Genomic DNA, 22,224 nt, shown 5'->3' with positions numbered 1-22,224 from the left:
GGAGTTTCGACAAGGTTCCCATCGTCCGTTCACAAAAAAGATAATGGAGTTTCCCCTCCTGCCGAAATTCAAGGTGTCCTCCATGTCTTGTTTCAAAACCCCTAGATCTTGCTTGATCTGGGTTAATAGCAGTAAACAAGTGTTTATCTGTTGAGAAGTGTCCCTAGCACTGCTATAGTCACCTATTCCTCTTACCGTAAGATTTGAGTCCTTGATAAAAGTATTTAACTGAGTATTAAGGACTAGATGTGAAGTAATAGAGGTTAGGAGTAGTCATCTTATGAGATGAATGAGCTTTTGATCTAAGATCTCAAGCTTTGAATGGATCTGACTAACACCTAGATCTAGGATGATCCCTCTTTTAATCATCTTGAAAACTATAACCCAGAGATTCCTGCAGTGCTCTTCCTTAGTTTTGCTAAAAACTAGGATATCATCAACATAGACTATGCAGAAATCTATGAATGGCTTAAAGATGTTGTCCATCTTTCGTTGAAAGACTCCTGGAGCATTCTTCAAACCGAACGGCATAACCATCCATTCATTCGTATTGTCCTTGCAGAATCACAAATGAAGCCTTGTGGATGTCTGCCTCTTTCATCTTTACCTACCAAAAACCATTAAAACAGTCAAACTTGGAGAACCATTTGCAACCATAAATTCTCTTAATTAACTGGTCTTTGTTAGGTAATGGATAAGAATCCCTGATGGTTATTTCATTTAAAGGTTTGTAATCAACCACCAACCTTGCACGCTTCCTTTCTTTTTCAGCTTTGTTTCTTACCTGAAATGCGACACACGCAAAAGGACTTTTACTTGGGCGGATCAACCCCTTTTTGAGCAGTTCTTCTATCTGCTCGGCCATTTCTTTATGATCTTCTTGTCTTGCTCCGTACAGGCTTGTACGACATGGCTTGCTTCCTTGGATCAGATTTAGTTCACACTCAGCTGGATGTTTTATCCAATACTCCAAAGGATTATTGATGTGTGTTTTAAAGAGTACTCGCAAGCACACGAATCGTTTGTAATATAGTGTGTGCAAGTGCGAGGTCGAATCCACAGGGAAATGGTCAATTGTTGGTGTCTTGTTTAATCAACTTCATTTTAACCTAGTTCCAAAGGTTTGAGGATTGATTCAAGAGTAAAAGACTAAACAAAAGAGATGAAATGAAATGTGCAAATTAAAAGGAACTAAGGCTAAGGAATCCACCCAACCAAATCCAACAACTCACACTTTTGGTTTCCACTTGAACACCCAAAGAACATTATGCTTAGGGTGTCATTCAAGTTTCTCAACCATAAACCCTAGAACCATTAAATTGAATCCAACACAAAGACAAATCACAAAGAGTACCAATTTGAAATCAAATCATCCAATGTATCATTCAAACCGATAAAACAATGTATCCATCGGTTGAAACACATCAAATGTCCTATTTCCACCACTAACCACATTCATTGCAAAAGATAAAGCATTAAATGAATGGAACTTGAACAACAAATATAATATATCATTAAATATGCAAGTGGTACAGCAAGAGTGTGAGTGTCATCAGTGGAAAGGTTTCATCCTCAACCTTAGTTGAGGTTACTAGCCTTCCATGACTAAGAACACCACAAGAAAATGAAGAACAACCATGGAAATAAAAGAGAAGTTTTACAAGGAGGAAGTGTCTGAGAACAAAAGCTACTGAAATACACTACAAAATGCACGAAATTAAACCTATCTACTGTTCTCTACTCCCCTACAAGGAGGCATGGCTATGACTTTTATAGAAGAAAACTAGGGCTAGAAACCCATGTAAAATGACTCATCTACCCTCCTCTAGGGTTCCTCTCTTGCTAGAGACAACCAAGAACACGAACCAGCGTGTTCTGCTGCGAAAATCAGAGGGAGAGCTGCTTTTTGTCATGGAGGAGCTTCTGATTGGGTGTTCTGGCGCGCTCTGCAAAAGCAGGTTCTGGAAAATTTCGATCGATCGACTTTTATTTCGATCGATCGACTTCAGGCAAAGTTTCGATCGATCGACTTTTCAGGACCTCCGAATTTCCAGGCATTTCCTTGTGAAATTTGCCATTCCTCTCTTATTGACCTACAAAAACAGAAAAACACAAAAACTAACCAAAACATCAGAAAATAATAAGGCTAAAGGTCTAACTAGTGCAAATCAAGGGGTCCAAATACACAATATTTGGCACTCATCAATTATCTTTGAGGAGAGTTGAGTTGAGTAGAGTGTTCTTATTTCATCTTCTGTAGGTAGAGTTGCAGGTTTACCTATTTCAGAGATAAGGTTAGAACATAAAGAGCAAACATAAGGTATAGAAATGTTATTTACATGACTCTCCCCCTTTGAAATTTTTTGAAAAACATGTTTTTTATTTTTGGGAGATTGCAAAAATCTTGCAATAGCATCATCGATCATAACAAATCCAGCTGGATCCTGCACAATGGTGTGCTGGCTTAGAAAATCATTTCCTAATATAAACATGTGCTTCATTTTGTTGAATTGCCAAATGATGAGGAGTTTGAATTTTACACCGCCGATCCTTATCGTAACATTGAAAGCCACTTTGTCTAAAACTTCTTGTTCTGTAGATACATTTGACATGATGAGTGGTCTTTCAAGAGTAACCCATTCTCCTGTTGGAAGAACTTCTTCTTTTCCCAAAGTGATCCCTACACTTGTATCAAGGAAAACATGAATACCAAAATCTTTAAATTATTAAGGTGGATACGGATCTTTATGAACTTTGCATTTGAAGAGGATGCCGCTTTGACTTCAGCATTGGGCTTATTTTTGAATCTTGGTAGAATCAGTGAGAAGTCAATTGTTTCGAAGGTACTAATCTCAATATCTTCAAAATCTTCAAGGATGCTTTCCAGATCTTCTTCTGATTCGCTTTTCGTCCATTCGTCACTTGATGCGGATTCTTCATCAAGTAATGTGACGACCTTTTTTTTTTTTTTTTTTTTTTACAAAATATTTCATAAACATTAATTCCTTAAAATATAAACGGATCTTTCATAGTAGCACGACGATATGTCGCAAAGCCAACATATGGTACATTCCCCATAATATGTACATGATACATCAAAGTATAACATCTATTCATCTATGCAGCGGAAAACATAAACCTAAATAGCAGAAATCATAACATAAACTTCTATTACAAATAATCATAAACAAAGAGCCATATTACATCTATCTGTTTAAGTCTTTCCTCAATATAAATACATAACAAAAAAATGGCTTTACAAGAATAAGTGACACAAATGTCACAAGCCATAAACCAAACCTATAAACAAGTGGACAACCCGTGGTCCACCAATTAAGACCGTTGCGGCGTGCTTCAGTCATAACATCCCAAGTACCCTTCTACAATGCTATCAACTACGACCGGAAAACTTGCAGCCAAAGGAACATCATCTATACGGTTGTGGGGGTTTGCCACATCCGTATAGGTGGAATTATGAGCCCACCGTCTTAGCATAAATAATTACACTAAGACCTCAAAGGTATACTATTCACTGAGTTTTCGCAAAGAACCAACTTTTTCTTTTTTAGTCATGCGTACACTATAACAGCTACCAATTTTATAAACTTTTATTTGAAAAACCCGCATAGCTGATACAACAAACACTGACTATTAGAAAGCATTTAAACATACTAGGTAGCTTAGATATTACGTAGAAGATTCGTTATAGAAAATAATGGCATTTAAATCATGCAACCATCCGATAAAAATATACATAAGTTCTTTTCCATTCAGACTCTTATGCATACTAATACGTCTAGCAAAACTACAATATACATATCAAGAAAGCATCATACTAATATGCATGCTCATCATAGTCTTTTTATTCATTGTGAGGCTTACCCTTTCTTCATTATTATGATGCTTACCCTCTCTTCGTTATTATGAGGCTTACCCTCTCTTCATTATTATGAGGCTTACCCTCTCTTCGTTAATGTGTTCATGTTTTCTGCTTCACAATTCAAACTCTATACTCCTATTTTTTTGCAAATCATGCTTTCTTCAAATACGATAAACCAATCAACATGAAATTTCATCATTCTTCTTTGCATAATTTAAATCCCAACTGTAGTAAATATTCAGACACTTTAAATCAATTCAACACCTTTCATTCATGCATCATTTCATAACATCATTGATATTTCAACATAATTGAAACTACTTAAAACATCCAAAGCGTATATATTCAACATACAGTTGGTTCAGATTTATAAAACAATATAGTATTTGCATTTCTATAATATATTTAAAAGTAGTTTTCTCAGTGAGTAGAATACTCACCTTGGCTGCATTGGACTCATAACTCGAACTCTACATTGGAGAACCCATTGAAGTCTCCAATTCGGACACTATCCTGCAAACATTAGCATCGTTAGACTACGCTATTGAACTTTACACTCTATGACACATAGACTACACGCGTGCTCACACGTCGCATTTTCCACTTTTAATGCTAGCTAGGTACTGTTGGCCATTATTAGGTTAATCATTATTGTAGGTTCATATTTTATTCCCCTTATTATCATTAAGATTTGTTTACTATTTTATTCGCATATTTATTGTTATTACATCACATTATTATTGTTAGTCCTTTTATTTACAAACCATCCAAGTGGTTTAAATTATAGAACCTTAATCCTATTTAACATATTAATTTACTAACTCTTATTAGAGTATATTACAATCACATATTGTAATATATTCATTTACTAAAGCTTGAGTCATATACATAGACCACAAAGCTAAGTATCATACTTAGAGTCAACTTGCTATTAGTCCATAACTCTTATGAATTCTACACCGATGTTAATTATGTCCATTACGATAACTGAATTGTTATCTATGTTTATTTGATTTACTCGCTTATTGGTTATTGTATTTTCTTTATCTCTAGCTATTCGCTTACTTAATCCATTTATTTCCTTGTTACACTTTACTTATTCTTCATTTTACCCATTTCCATTCTATTAGACACCACAGCATCCTATTCTCAATTTCAACTGTATTTGCCCTTTAAAAATACTCCAAAACCTCATCTCATTAGAAAGATCAATAACCTAATGCAAACATCATCCAGCCATCCACTAAGGAACTCTTCCACGAATACTTTGAAATCCTCATTTTTTGTATTAAAACCAACTCCTCTATTAGTCATAAAGCCAATATCAAATCAACCATCCATAACAAGTTAACATAGCTAAAACTACATTATCCAAAGACTCATTTCTTATAGTAAATCAAACACCTAAGCTCATATTCTAACTCTACCATATTCAACCCTTTATAAACTCCTCAAGCCATAGTTCATTCAACACATAATACTCATCCATAGCCTTACATCGAGATCAATCAAAACCCCTCCTTTACATACAATGGGCCATAGCCATCGAGGACTACCAAGGATCAACCACAAACATTAGACACCACATAAAACTACATCCATGAATCCACCATGAGCATTAACCTTAATCCTTAACAATTAATCATAAACTAATATCATCAAATTACCAATCCAACCAGATTTGGGTTCAACCAAGAACACTCCTCAAAATCAATTCTACATATACCCATTCGGCCAAACCACAAGAGAACCCAATTTCAAAAGCCCCAAATCAAACCCTAAATTCGGATTTCCATCAAAGTAACACCGCAAATCCACCATTAATAACCGTCCATAGCCAACAAAAGTTATCCAAAATTAACATCAAAAGCCTAATAAACTACCCACAAGCATCAATCACAACAGTAAATCAACTCAAAGATCCTAAGAGAATCAATAACCCAATTAGAATTTCAACTAGAAACTTAATCACTCATAGTCTAGCAAAGCAAGCAAGGCCAATCAACCCAACACCATAAATCCACAACAAAGAATCCCAAAATCAACCCTCATTCACACCCTAATTCCATCAACAAAACACAAGAAGACACCATCAAAGAATCATACACATAAACCACCGAAAGCCCCAAAACATCCACCAAACCATTCATTCCATTCGGCTATAACCAAACAACCCAACTAGAATTTTCCACCACAACATTACCCATAAAAATTAGTCCTCTAAACCAAAAATCATAAAAACTCTAAGATTCCAACTTAGATCAATCTTCAAAGAGACTCATCAATCATAATTCAAAAATACAAACCCAAAACCCATTTTAGAATCATCAAACACAAATATATCATCACAAAAACCGAAACCCATTACCATATTAACCTAAAATCCGAATCTAAACAAATCTTAAACCATACACATGATTTTCGTGCTATATAATCGATGGGTAACATGAAAATACAAGAAAAATGCTAGAAATTACCCCACAAAAGCCCATGGCCAGAACCCATGAACCGTTGCTTCACCTTCTCTATTTTTCTTCTTTTTCTCTTCTTCGGGCTGCGTCAACTTGGCAGAAACCCTCTCACAATCTTGTCTCTGTGGCTCACTCTTCTCCAACGTGTGTGTCTGTGTGTGATGAAGAGTGGAGGAAGAGAGAAATGGGAAGGGCTATTTGTATTGTGCGTGAGAGGGAGAGAGGAAGAAGAGAAAGGAAAAGGAAATAGAAGAGGGTCACGTGTGTGGGGGGAGAGAAATGTGTGGTGTGCTGGAAATGTGAGAGGATAAGGTGAGAATGTGTGTTTATAAAAGTGTCCTTCTAGCATAAGTGAGAAAGAAAGAAGGATGAGCCCTAAATATTTAACCTACACTTCGGCCTATTAAGGTCACCTTTATTCCCACTACTTGGGCTACCTTTTCTAAGTCACAAGCTCATGGTAAAATGATAAAATTACTTTGTTTAACCTTAGTACACTAACCCATTAAATAATTTCTTTACCTTTGTCTCTTCACCTTTCTTAATTAAATCCACAAGTGTGATTTCACCACACTAAACCTATTATTATTATTTATTATCCTAACCCCGTTTCTTTATCTTAAACTCATTTTATTTTAATAATATAAATATTATCACCTAGAATATAATTATTATTCTCATCTATTTAATAAATATAATTTATTAAACGTTGAACCCCTTATTTTTTTTCTTGGTCTTTACAAGTAACTCTTCCAAAGAATAGAAAGAATCCCGGTCGTCTTCTCTCTTCCGCGCAAATTCATGGACTTCAGAATTTTTATCAATGAAATTGACAAATTCTTCTGTCCATACTTCATTTACTTTGCGCTTTGGACAGTCTCGAGCAAAATGCCCGACTTTGTTACAGAAGAAACATTTGTAGTCTTTTTTCCTTTGCCTTGTGGGCAAACTTTTTCTTCTACTGCATTTGTTCCTCACCTTCGGCCAAATTTCTTTCTTCCAAAGAGAGGCCGCTTTTTGTTTCCTTCATTACGCTGGCTCCTGAGGAATCTATACTTCAGATGTCTCCGGCGATGGCTTTTCTTTGTACTTCTCTTTCGCCGTCTTCGGTAGTTGTTTGTTCTTTGTGGTTCACAACCGAAGAGAGGTTCTCCTGCTGGTCACAGCATTTGGTGATGTCTGAATTTTCGTTGAATCTTTTGGCATTTTGTAACACCATTCTTTCAAAACATCGCTTTGCTAAGCAGTGCTGCGCCCATGCTCCAATGGTATCCCAAGTAACTTCAGTTGGGTCTCCGCCATGCTTCTTATGACGACCTTTCTATATATATATATATATATATATATATACAACATACAAACGGATCATCACAGTGGCACGACTTTTTGTCGCTCAACCAACATATGGTACATACCCCATAATATGTACATGATAATCAAAGTAACACATCTAATAACATCTATGCAGCGAAAAACATAATCTGAACTGCAGAAGTCACATCTATAAACATAAACGGATAATTACACAAAAAGAGCCATAATGTCTATTTGTTTAAGGCTTATCAAAATAATAATTACATTAAAGAATGGCTTTACAAAGAATATATGACACAAGTGTCACAAGACATATACCAAACCTATAAAACAGTAGACACCCGTGGTCTAGCAATTACGATAGTCGCGACGAGCTTCAGTCATAACATTCCAAGTACACTGCTACCAAACCATCAACTATACTGGAGTACCTGTAGCCAAAGGAACATCATTTATACGGTTGTGGGGGTTTGCCACATCCGTATAGGTGAAAGGATGAGTTCACCGTCTCAGTACATAATACCGAGACCTCAGTGATATTAAACTGACTGAGTTTTCGCAAAAAACCAACTTTTCCTTTTTTACTCTTGCGTACACTATAACAGCTACTAATTTTATAAACTTTTGTTTGAAAAACCCCAATAGCTGATATAACAAACACCGACTAATAGAAAACATTTAAAGCATACTATGCAGCTGAGATTATACATAGAAGTTCTGTTGTTGGAAACAACTACATACACTCTCACCAACTATAATACTTTTGATTCACTGGCTTAGGCTTACCTACACAAGAGGGCATTCGCATGCACGTAGACCTTAAGCTAGAAAACAATGACATCTAGTTTAGCTACACAAAGACCTCAGCATTCCCATTTTTAGACAATGTGAACATCTATGTACGCCTAGGCCCAATGCCTTTAAATCAGTTATGCAGATTATCATGAAAACATCACACTTATAAAAACAATGCTATGCATGCCCAATTACCAACCCGATCCACAACCTATGCCAAACGGAACACTGGCCTAAGGGTCTTCAACAACCTATGCCGATGGGGACTCTAGTCCAAGGGTCTTCGACTACCTATGCTAATGGGGACTCTGGCCCAAGGGTCTTCAACAACCTATGCCAATGGGGACTCTGGCCCAATGGTCTTTGACTACCTATTGCTCTATGCTCAAAACTTTATATACTTTCAAACCCCATGCTCATGCATTTGGCACACAATGTTCTCCCAAAACACTAATGTTTCAACCAGTCCTTTTCACAAATCACAAAATTATTATCTCAACACCATCAGGCAATAAAACTCATCAAATACTCTTCAAATCACCAATGGATATTCGTATTTCGAATCACTTAAACACCGAATCACACAATTATTATATCAACACCAACATGCAATAAAACTCTTTCAATTAATTCAAATCACACTTTTCATTCATGCACCATTTCATAAACATCATCCATATTGAAAATAATTATTGACTTCTAATTTAAACCAAGTGTGTGTGTTTGTGTGCAAACAAATATCTTAAATGCGGAATTTAAATAAGACAAGATATTTGTTACGAAGTGGAAACTCTATGAAGAGAAAAACCACACTGGGGCAGCCAAACCCAGAAAATCCACTATCCAAAAACAAACCTAGTTACAAGACACTCGTACTTATATAACCCTATGCAGTAGTCATACCTTTAACTCTGACACGAAGCCCATCCTGAACGCTTCCCAACCAGATCTTCCACCTGAAGGGGTTTTTTATGGATTCATTTACCTTAGGGCCGACCCCTAAGATAGACTTCACACCGAACAGTTGAGCACACACCAGCAACGGCTTGAAAGCTAGTGGATCTTCGATTCTCCCTAAACACCCTCTCTAAGCACTATGGAATTCACTATCGAATTCTATACATAATACAAGACTAGGGCCCTCTAATTATAGGCTTACAGGAAACCTAAAACTGCTGAGATTCGGACTCTGGCTAGCAAGCGTCCGGACGTAAGTTAGCTTTGTCCGGACGGTTTTCTGCGATATCCTTTCAGAAACAGCACAATTCTATCTTTATCAGGTTCACGTCCGGACAGCTTGACCGAGCATCCGGACGGTCTTCACTAAAATCCTTTCCGCATTCGAACGGAACTCTAGAATATTCTGAAATACTGGACATCGTCCGGACGTGTTGCCATGTCGTCCGGACGGCTTGCAGAGACTTCCCAAATAGTGTCGACTTCTGAAATCCAACTCCTTGTTGAATACTGATTGACCTAGCGTCTGGACGGTGTTGCTCTGACGTCCGGACGTCTTCATTGTTATCTGCTGGACACTGAGGGGCGTCCGGACGCCTTCAAAGGCCCGTCCGGACAGTTGCCCTGGAACCGACTGTTTTTGTCTTGGATTTTTCAAGGACTCTTCATGGACATCTTTAAGAAGCTTGTGATCAGTTATTATCTTTGATTTGATCATTATCTGAATACATGAAGATTCTGAATTGAAAACCGACCATCCTGTTAAAACGCAACCATTACATAAAGTGTTTTTATTTTATCCAGAATGTAGCCAATTAAAAAACTAACAAACTTCCTCTTTGGCCATTTTAGGACAAAAGCACTTAACCGGTTTGGAAATACATTTCCAGTCTAAATACCAAGTAAACCAAACCAAAACCAAAAAATACTCCCTCTTTTTGTCACACAATGACAAAGGGTAAACATAATATTAATTAAACCATAAGTATTTAATAATTACACAAAATGTCAGCACAAATTTAAAATTGTTCGATAACCAAAACAAGACTGAACATAACATAAAAAAACTCAATCATCATCATCATGCGGCTTTGGATGATGATATTTTAGGCACTCCCTTATGTCGATCTGGCTTTGCTCGTCACACTCTCCTATTAGATAGACTTCCCGCTGGATCGCTGACATAGAAGTCATAAGCTGTGCAAAAGCAGCTTTAATGTCAAAAAAGAGAGGCACAACCTGAGATGATGATGCAGCTGCTGTGGGGAGATTTGGTGGAGGCTGAGGAACAGCGCCTTAAGCCTCATGTAGCAACTGGACATTAGACTTCATGAGAGTCTGTATGCCAAGGGGATCTGGATCCTGAGTGGGGCTCTGAGTCTGAAATGTCTGTCACGACCTGAAGGCAGATTTGAATGATCAAACACCCAAAAGACAGACTCGTGTTCTTCTCATCTCGAACCTCGAGCATAGTGTGCAAGATGTGCTTGCACAGGTAAAAAGGAGTCCACATCACGATGGCATAGAGAAGGGTGGCCTTCTTGAGGGTAAGCTCACTCCGACGAGCTTAAGGTCAAAGGTTAGTCACCACAATCTTTGCTAAATATCTGTACATAGGAGCAAAAGCACCGATGTTGATCCGGGAGTGGGACTTGTCTTCTCTCTGGGGTCTCATCCCAAAGAAGTCATGCAAGAAATCAATGCTGGGAGCCTCATCAAGAAAAGGAACTCTGGAGACTGGTAACACAGGCCCTCTAATCACAGCACTGATAACATGTGGATCAATCTGTATCTACTGTCCTCTAACCATAGTCTGCATAATGAGTCCTCTATCGTCATCCTGGATGATGATCATGTTGCCATAGAACTCCCATACCAATCTAGGAAAGGCCGGGCAGGCACAATTGTACAAGTACTCCCAATGGTTCTCCATTAGCATTTGAGCGATGGGGAGCAGAACTGGATCTCTCAGATTTGTGCGGAGAAGATTGCGCTCTGATAGGACCTTTCGTGATCGCATGCGATGCAATCTGTCAGCAACTAACTCTTCTGTTCTTTGTCTGACACGGGGAGGAGAGTCGTTGGAAGACATAATTCCTGGACTAAAAGAAATCACAGACAAAAATTCATGAAAGTATTAATTCCTATTAGTCCAAAAAAAATTTGGGCATTATAACGGCTGTAAAATGGACTATCTAGAAATTACAACATCAAGAAAATACAACCCAAACAATATTGAAAACCAAATATGCATAATCTCAACCCAAATAATAACATATTTTGAAGAATAATACATATTAAACTCAAAATAATAAAAACCCAAAAACAACATATTTTAAGCATAGAAACTTAAACTAAATTAGTGAAAGAGTATTAAAAACATACCCGGGGTGGAGATAAATTGCAAAGATGACACGTGCACTTGAGAATTTCACATAAAAAGCACAGAATAAATGCACAACACAACAAAAGGAACCAAAAGGGGCGAATGATAAAGTTGCGGCGCGGGGAGAATGCGATTTAACCCTACAGGGTTCACCGTTCGGACGGAACTTAAGTGACGTCCGGACATAGTGCCATGTAGAGATCGCAAAAACACGCTCTTCTGGACTAGAAGAATTGACGTCCGGATGAATCAACCGTATCGGCTGGACAACCAGAATCACCGTCCGGACATACAGGAGTACCGTCAGGACGTCCCAAAATACACCGTCCGTACACTTCACACAAAAAAATCTTAAAAAGAGAGGAAAAAGAGCAGAAAAATATTTCCCAAGTAATTTCTAGAGCACGCATGTATATAAAACTGATATCTTAGTTCAATTAGCATTAAAAATATCCCAAGATATAATTGAGAGTTAAGTTTTAATAAGCACAAGAATTTCCCTGTAGAAAGACATTTTTCAATAGAAAACTTAACTCAAGCAATGCGTGTGTGTGTGAAGGCTTTCTCAATAAGGTATGAAGTTCATTGATATGACTTAAATCACCCGAATTTTTCAAAGAAGAGAGAAAATCAATGTTAGATCAGTCAAAAGTCAAACCTTATTATGTTAGGGCCTAGTTACCTTCATTTGATACACTCCCCCTAAGCTGCAACACTTTTTCTTTTACTATGTCCTTGAGTGACCATCTATTTCCACAATGATGTGGTCACTGACTGTTTCTTTAGGGACAAGATCAAGAATAGATTTATAGCATAAACAATGGATCTTTTTATTTATCCATTTTTATACAGTTTTGAATGCCCTTAATCACTTGGTGCTGCAACCTAGAAAGAATGCCAGAATTTATGGGTTCTAGGTTCAACTAGCGAGTTAGTCAATTTGACCATCTTAGCACAAAAAATACAGAAGTTAAAAGTCAGAGGAGAGACAAAAATACCTTAGGGGAGTCTTGGATAGTGTATATTTTTCATCGCATGAGAAAAGCAACTATCTAAAATTAAGATGCACAAGAAAACTTCGCAGATATCATACATAAACTCTCAATTAGGGTTGGAAATTTTTGACACGACCCGCGAACCCGACACGAACACGACACGAAAATTCAGGGTTTGGATTTAATATTATCGGGTTCGGGTCATAATCGGGTCAACCCGATTATGACCCGTTTATAATCGCGGGTTGACCCGCCAGACATGATTAGCTCCTCTTTTTTTTTAAAAAAAAAAAAAAGTCAGGTCCAAAAGGACCGAAACGGCGAAACCCTACCTAGATCACGCATCACCCATTTCTTGTTTTCTTTTTGCTTCACGCCATCACCCAGTTGGGCCAGTGCCGCCAGTTCACCGTCTTCAATCTTCATGAAGTTCACAGACTCACAGTTCACACCGCAACCCTCCTAAACGGCCGAGACACCTCTCGGAGACTCGGATCCTCCCCACGAGGTCCAGGGGCCCAAGCTCTCAGAGCCGCAAAAGCCGAGTTCTCAAAGCCGAGCTCCACCACGCAACCCTCCAAAACGGCGACGTCTCCACCGGCTCTGTCCGGACTTTCCCTTCGATCTCCACTGGCGTCGTCACCACCGGCTCTTTCCCTTCAATTTCCACCGGCGTCGTCCCCACCGGATCTTTCAAGGTCCAAGCCAGTCGAACCTCCTAAAGGCGGAAGTGCTCGGTTCTAGTCATCAGATCCGGACGCCTGGGCTTGCCAGCCCTGCTCGGCTGCTCCACCTCGTCGACGTCGTGTCCTGTGGGCTGTGGGGTGGGCACTGGGCTCATCGACGTCGTGTCCTGTGGGTTGTGGGGTGGGCAGTGTGCACGCGTTACCGGGTTCAACGGGTTCGTGTCGTGTAACCCGGTTCACAACCGGGTCGTGTTCGGGTTATAGTGTTTGACCCGATTAATAATCGGGTCGGGTTCGTGTCTGACCCGATTGTGTAATCGGGTCAGTCGGGTCGACACGAACCCAACCTGCTGACCAGAATTGCCAAGCCTACTCTCAATCATATATAAGCATACTCAATTAATGCACAATGAACTAAGATATCAGGCAAAAATACATGCAATATCTGAAAAGCAACTCTAAAAAAAAATTCTGCATCTTCTCCCCCAATTTTTATTTGTTTTGTTGAAAACAATAAAATAGAAAACAACAAAAACATGTTTACATAGAGAGGAAGACAGTTTAGTCTAAGCAAGTAAGATAAGAGCAAACTTGACCTCAGGGAAAGAGGTTTGACTATATCAAGACAGAAAAACAGTGAACATGATTTCTCTGTCATCCCTAGAATGTACCTGCAGAAAATTCTCAAAGTAACCAAGAGAAAATCTAGGGATAGAAAAGGTGGTTCCTCAAAAAGAATGCAAGGCAAAAATAGGATATATAAGATATGACAATCAATGCAATGCAAACATACCTGGTATGCACTAGGATTTAGGAACCAAAATCCTAGGCATGGTGAGACTGCACCTATACTAGGTGAGTCCACTCCCTTTCAAGGGGTGAATGGTCTCATCCTTTCTGACCCAACCCTGGTGTACCCGTGACAGATGTGATCGAGTATTGCTCTTACTGTCCATTCTCCTCATCATCCCTTGTAACAAGCTCAGCAACCTTTCATAGGCATGGTTGCTATTGGGCTTTTGCGGCTTTTACTTGTAGTGCCTTGATGTGTTCTTCGGAACAGACCGCTGTTGTTGCGGCTGATGCCATTGAACCTGATGTTCTGCCGAAGGTAGAGTACCTGATGTGTTCTTCTGAGCTTGGAGTTGTGGACAATTGGGTCGGATGTGACCGGTGATGCTGTAGTGATGACAGATGGGCAGACTTCTTTTGTTGGAATGTTGCTTGACTTTCTCTACAGAATTATGGTTATCATTCTTACAAACAATATTGCCCTTACCTTTTATATGTCTCCTATGCGGATGGACATATTTTAATGAGGTAGAATATTCAACTTCACTTTTCCTCATAGCATCCTACTTAATCCAAGGCCTGTGGGATTTCAACAAATAACAATTTGGCCTAATATGACCAATTTTCCCACAATTATGACACTTAGGAATAAACTTACCTTGTATTCCTGATTCCTTGGAGTTAGGCATCACATGATAGTTAAGCAAGAATTATCTAAACAAGCTGTATCTTCTATCACATGCTTAATATCAATAGAATGTAATTCAGGATTAGAAGCATGTGAAATAGAAGTACTTAAATCATTAACAATGAAATCAGGCTTGTTAAAAATATTTGTATGAATACAAAACATGCATTTCAAATTATTACTAGAGAATTTTTCCAAGAGATCCTCTGATTCTTTTAATTTATTCTCTAGTGCATCAACAGTATCAAAAAGCATGGTATTCTCAAATTTTAAAGAGTCAATCAAAACATGTGATTCAGATAATTGTAAAAACAAAGACTCTTTTTCTTACTTTATCTTCTTGAGTTCTCTATTGGATTTCTTAAAGAGTTTACCTATCAAAAGGGTATCTTTAGAGAAATCATAAAAATCATCTTCAGAAAACTTAGGAAGATTTATGTTAGAAGAAGTCATGGATCACACTCAAGAAATAAATCTAGAACACAAGTGTACCCGCTTTGATACCAATTGAAAATAATTATTGACTTCTAATTTAAACCAAGTGTGTGTGTTTGTGTGCAAACAAATATCTTAAATGCGGAATTTAAATAAGACAAGATATTTGTTACGAAGTGGAAACTATGTGAAGAGAAAAACCACTCCGAGGCAGCCAAACCCAGGAAATCCACTATCCAAAAACAAAGCTAGTTACAAGACACTCGTACTCACATAACCCTATGCAATAATCATACCTTTAACTCTGACACGAAGCCTATCGTGAGCACTTCCCAACCAGATCTTCCACCTGAAGGGGTTTTTGATGGATTCATTTACCTTACGGCCGACCTCTAAGATAGACTTCACACGAACAGTTGAGCACACACTGGCAACGGCTTGAGAGTTAGCAGATCTTCGATTCTCCCTAAACATCCTCTATAAGCACTATGTAATTCACTTTCGAATTCTGTACAAAACACAAGCCTAGGGCCCTCTATTTATAGGTTTACAGGAAACCTAAAACTACTGAGATTCGAGCTCTGGCTGGCCAGCGTCCGGACGGAAGTTAGCCTCTTCCGAACTGTTTTCTGTGATATCCTTTCAGAAACAGTGCAATTCTATCTTTATCAGGTTCACGTCCGGACGGCTTGACCGATCGTCCGGACGGTCTTCGCTAAAATCCTTTCCGCATTCGAACGGAACTCTGGAATATTCTGAAATACTGGACATCGTCCGGACGTGTTGCCATGTCGTTCGAACGGCTTGTTGAGACTTCCCAAACAGTGTCGACTTCTTTGGCAAAGGCATCTTCAGTGACTATGCAGAAGTCGACACGGAGCGGTATTCACTGAAGATGCCGTTGCCAAAGAACGTGACTATGCAGAAGCATGACAATTTCGCAAAATGGAAGGCTGAATATGATGCAAAAACTGGAGTTGGTAGTGGTTCCAAGAACTCCTATGCCATGTCGTTCGAACGGCTTGTTGAGACTTCCCAAACAGTATCATGCTTCTAAAATGCTTCAAAAGCATCCTTCGCGTTGCCCTGGAGTGAACCCCTTTGATAGGTGAACTTAGTGTCTAATTAATGACCATGCACTCCGGGTGATGTCCTATTGCGAAATCCATAGACTGCTGCCATTCTTTGATAGTGTTGTCTCTTTCAATATAAGGGATCTCGTCAATGTTCAAGAAAGTACCAGTGCTGCTGATTGCCTTCATTTCTCGTTCCATGGTGATGTATTCTTTTGGACATCCACCAGTGACACAGCTCTGGTTGGGAGTAAAAATTTTGATTTTCACGTGAAATTACGACATCATCAGACTTATAAATTGACAGCAAAATATATTTTTTTCTTTAACAATAACACATCAAAACTGACTGAATTACCTTATAATATAAAATATAAATCACGTATTCCAATATTATAAATATACAAAGCAATAACATATGTGCTACAAGCGGAACTTAATAAAGACTTAAACTATTATTTTCTCCAACATAACAAATATTACATATCATCATAAGTCTTATGCTATACTGTAATAATATTATCATAATATCACCACAATCTCATACTGTGGTCAAGTGAGTCAACAGTCCTTAACCACATAATGAAATATTGAATCATTTAAAAGTACACTATACAGTCATAAGATGACAGTTATATGTATGCACAATTTCAATATTCATTTATGCCTCGGGATTTAAACAGTTGGACTTATTACTGATTAATGACATAGGGTCTAAGCCTTGGTCTTATTATTATTAATGAATTACTGATTAGTGCCTGTGGACTCTCACCACCTTAGGTCTTATTAAAACCTATGGTCTGAATCAGTATTGCCTCAAGACTATTCCCCTTGGTCTTTGCCTCAGGACTATACCCATTGGTCTTTGCCTCGGGACATTAACCCTCGGTCTATACGATTGATTGATGCATTTGGACTTTCACCCGTAGTCTTCGCCTCAGGACTATACCCTTTGGTCTTCGCCTCGGGTCGTTAACCTTCGGTCTTTTCTTGTTAAGAGGTCATGTGAGAATCACAGTAAAATATGCAATGACAGTTTATCAGTATAATTATTAATCATGTCAATAATATACTCAATAAAATAGGCATGGTTCCAAACAAAACATGTTACACACAACTCGCATACAATTAAATAAAAAAGATGTCACAACGTCATCAAAGACCACCAACACGTATCATCCTCAGTGAGTAAGTAATACTCATAGCAGTGATATATGCAATTTTCCAATCAAAACATGTAAAATGCCAAACAACTCGTATACAATTAAATAAAGCAGAAATCATTACATTACTAAAGACCACCACGTATCATTCTCAGTGAGTAAGAAATACTCACAGTTATTTCCCGCATTGGAAATTGTTCATCATCTACAACAATTGGATACAAATACATATAATACTATTATTGTCAACATTCATCAAAGTCATTCCTAAACATTAATCTTATTTATTAACATACAAATAATTAGTATCTTATTCATAAGACCATTCACACTTATTAGTTTGAAGGCACTCAATTCTTTAATTAAACGAACCATTTTCCATAAAACCTTTAAACAATATTCAAACTCTTTTAACTTAAAAGAGTTATTAACAACCAAACCATTCCAATAATAATAATAATCAAAACATCACAATTATTCAAAGGGTTAAATAGCCTATACACCCTTGTGCTTTACGACCTTTATTTTTTGTCCCCTCAGTTTTACTTTTTACCAAATTTGGTACCTATGGTATATGAAAAGACGAAAATGGTACCTCCGTTTAATTTCTCGTCCAAAACTAACGTCCAGCCACGTCATCCTACAGGTGTCGGCGTGCATGCGTGACACCTCATGCGTGACACCTGTCCCCGTGATACACTTCAGCGCTGACGTGGCTATCATTTTTCTTTATTATTATTTTAATGATTTTATATATATATAAAAAAATTCTGGGGTGGCTCAACCACCTCTTTGGGCCACATGGGGGTGGCTGGCTACCCCCATTTTGGCCAAGGGGGTGGCTTAGCCACCCCCAAGGCCATTTTTTAGGGTGGCCGAACCACCCCCATGGCCCTTGGGGGTGGTTCGATGGGGGTGGCCGAAACCACCCCCATTTGGCTTGGGGGTGGGTCGGCCCACCCCATTATCACCCCCGTGGCTCATGAGGGTGGTTTGGCCACCCCCAAGGGCCAAGGTTTTTCTCACTTTGGCCCTTGGGGGTGACCGAACCACCCCCATGGGCCACGGGGGTGGTTCGGCCACCCTAGGCCAAATGGGGGTGGCCGGCCACCCCATGTGGCCTAAAGGAGTGGGTTGGCCACCCCAACAATTTTTTTTTTTAAAAAAAATCTTTAAAATAATATATATATATATATATATATATATATATATATATATATATATATATATATATATATATATATATATATATATAGTACAAAATATATTTATTTTATTTTATTTTATTTTTTGACATATCTGCACAAGAAGAGGAGGGGAGATTCAAACTAGTAACCTCAATTTCATGTGGCGTAATCTCTAGCCGATTAAGCTATCCCTTGGGGACAAAAATATATTAATTGTGACAAAGTACCATGTGTGATATATTTATAAAACCAAGGTACCATTTCTAGTAATTATTTAAACTACAGGGGGCACATCATGAAATCTATAAAACCACAGGGGTATACATTGGAAAAAAAAATTGTGTTTTAAGTAACAAACATTTGGTCATGTTTTGGGTTATATCAATTGGCCACGCAGATTATTTTGTGTTTCCAATTGTTACACAGGACTGATAGCATTTTTTTATTTTTTTATTTTATGAAGGGTTCAATTCTTGTCAACATATTATTTTGATACACGGCGGGCATATATGTTACTTTTGGTTCAAAACAGGCATACCAAATATACCAAATATTGTTTGTGTACAAAGTACCATTTGCGATATAATTACAAAAACAAAGTATTATTTTCGGTACTTGTTAAAACCACATGGGGCACATCGTGAAATTTATAAAACTACAGGGGTATCTATTGGAAAAAAAATTTATGGTTCTTAATTTTACGGAAAAAAAAATTATGGGGGTGGCTCAGCCACGGGCAACCCCCATAGGCCACGGGTAGGCATGTATACGAGCCGAGCTCAGGCGAGTAGTTGTTGTCCGAGCTCGGCTCATTTAGAATTTTCACAAGCTCGAGCTCGACTCGAGCTCGTGACAGGTATGAAATGTTGAGCTCGGCTCGGCTCACCAAGAGTAAATTCTTGTCCGAGCTCGAGCTTGAGCTTGGTTTTTTGACGAGCCGAGTGCCTTATTGGGCACTCGGCTCGCCCGGCTCGTGAGGACAAAGTCCAGTATAACCAAAACCAAGCTAAAGCCAACAAAGCAAAAACAAAACCTCAAAATCTCAACATAAATCAATCCCAAAAAAATCCTATGAAATTAACATCATTTTCGAGTTCTACTCGTGGTGGGTATAACAAAATCGAAAGTAAGAGCTTGAGATTTACATTTTCTTGATAGATTCTCATACACTGTTTCACCATTTTCTGACTTGATCTCGTTGGTTCTTCATTCGATTGCACCGGAGATGAAAGATAAGCTCCTTTGGACCCTCGTTGAGAGGTTCGCCCTTAACAATACGCAAACACCGGCTTTCAAGCTGCAAACTCCGGAGCAAACTACGGCTTTGAGTCTTTGACTCTCATGTCGCCTAAACTCATTTCCTTTGCAAAGCTGGTTCCTGTCCGGGCGACGGGCGCAAGAGAATGAAAATGAGAAGAAAAGAAATGGGAGAGGAGAGAGGAGAGAGGGGAGAGGGGAGAAATAAGAGAAAAGGGGTGTTGTGACTTGAGGTGTCGTAATTCGCAATTTAGGCCTGGCAGATCACGTGGGTACACAGTGTTGGAGAAGGCACTAGAGTAGAGTCTAGATTGTTCTTTAAACAAAAAAAAAAAAAAAAAAAAATTAACTGGCATCCATTAGCTTAACGTGCATTTTGCAACAAATATTTGGTGTACTTAAAAAAATTTTTTTAAAAAAAAAAACGAATGAACTGGCATCCACAGATCCACAAGGTTAACGTGCATTTTGTAAACAATTACTTTTTCTTTTCTTTTCTTTTTTCTTTTTTTTTCTTTTTTTTTTTTTTTTAATAGATTTGTAACAAATACTTTTAAGTTCTCATCAAGAATGAACAGCATCTGGCATCCACGTTTGCACTAGCAACTTTGTTCAAGATTCAAGAAGGTACTAGTTTTGAAAAAAAAAAAAAAAAAAAGGCTCTAGTTTTAAGTTATATTTTTTATATCTATAAATTAAAGTAAAAGGTTGTATGTTTATATAACAGACCTTTCTATCTGAAAAAACATTTTTAGAATTTTTTGTTTTATTTATTTGTAATATGATCAAAATCTTTGGTAATTTTAATACAACATTATTGAGAAAAAAAATTTAAATGAAATGTGTTTGATGTCATTTTTTGAATAATTCTATATGTCATACCTATGTCCATCTTGTATCTTTCTAATAATAATGTGGTTTTTAAAATCATAATTTGATCATAATTCAATAACGATCAATCACACGAGTAATGCTAGAAGTCACTCTTGTGTTCCTCATTGAGCTTGTGATTAATCATTAATAAATTTTGATCAAGTGGTGATTTTAAAAGCCATAACAATGGACACGAGAGTGACAAAAAAGCGATTTCTAGAATTACTCTCAATCACACAATGATGATTTTAAAAGTTATGTGACTATTTCATTATGTGGTTATAATAATTTATTGTTATAGCTTAATTTTTAATTATATATAGTTATGAATTATGATTTATATTTTATGATATGAGATTATTTATAATATGATATAAAATTATATAAATCATGCTTAATTACTTATCCTAACTTCCTTACTATCTAATAATAACATTTATATGATATAATATAAGTAGATAATCATTATCATTTTAATTAAGATACATAGGACATTGGACCATAGGATTATTAGATTTTGTAATAAATATACATTGTGCCATATGATATGAGATTTAATATCATACAAATTGTTAGATCAAATTTAAATTTAATCAAATGAATTACTATATCATATCATCTATTGTTATTAGATCATAGTACATTGTTAGAATTTAGATCACACTTAATTATACAATGATACAAAATAAGTATTGTTAATATGATTATTACATTATACATTGTGCAATATAACATAAGATTTAATATCATATAAATTGTTAGATCATACTTAAATTTAATCAAATGAATTGTTAGATCATATCACCTAGCTATTGTTGTTAGATCATAGTACTTTGTTAGAACTTATATCACACTTAATTATATAATGATACAAAATAAATATTGTTGATATCATTATTACATTATACATTGTGCCATATGAAATGAGATTTAATATCATATAAATTGTTAGATCATACTTAGACTCAAATGAATTGTTAGATCATATCACCTACCTATTGTTGTTAGATATTATTAGAACTTTGATTACACTTAATTATACAATGATGCAAAATAAGTATTGTTAGATATTGTGCCTTTTTACGAATATGTTCACTAACTTTAAACGAGCGAGCCGGGTTTTATACGGATATATATCGTTTAATAATCGAGTATAGTTTCGTGTCCACAAATAGCTCATTTAATAACCGAGTCGTGCACGAGCCGAGCCTTATCGAGTCGAGCCCAAGCGAGCTCACGGATAGCTTTACTTCGTTTACATCCCTAGCCACC

Source organism: Alnus glutinosa, chromosome 1 (genome assembly GCF_958979055.1).
Source record: "Alnus glutinosa chromosome 1, dhAlnGlut1.1, whole genome shotgun sequence".
In the NCBI taxonomy this organism is placed as follows: domain Eukaryota; kingdom Viridiplantae; phylum Streptophyta; class Magnoliopsida; order Fagales; family Betulaceae; genus Alnus; species Alnus glutinosa.
The sequence above is the reverse complement of the archived record's forward strand: the minus strand, read 5'-3'. Positions refer to the sequence as shown.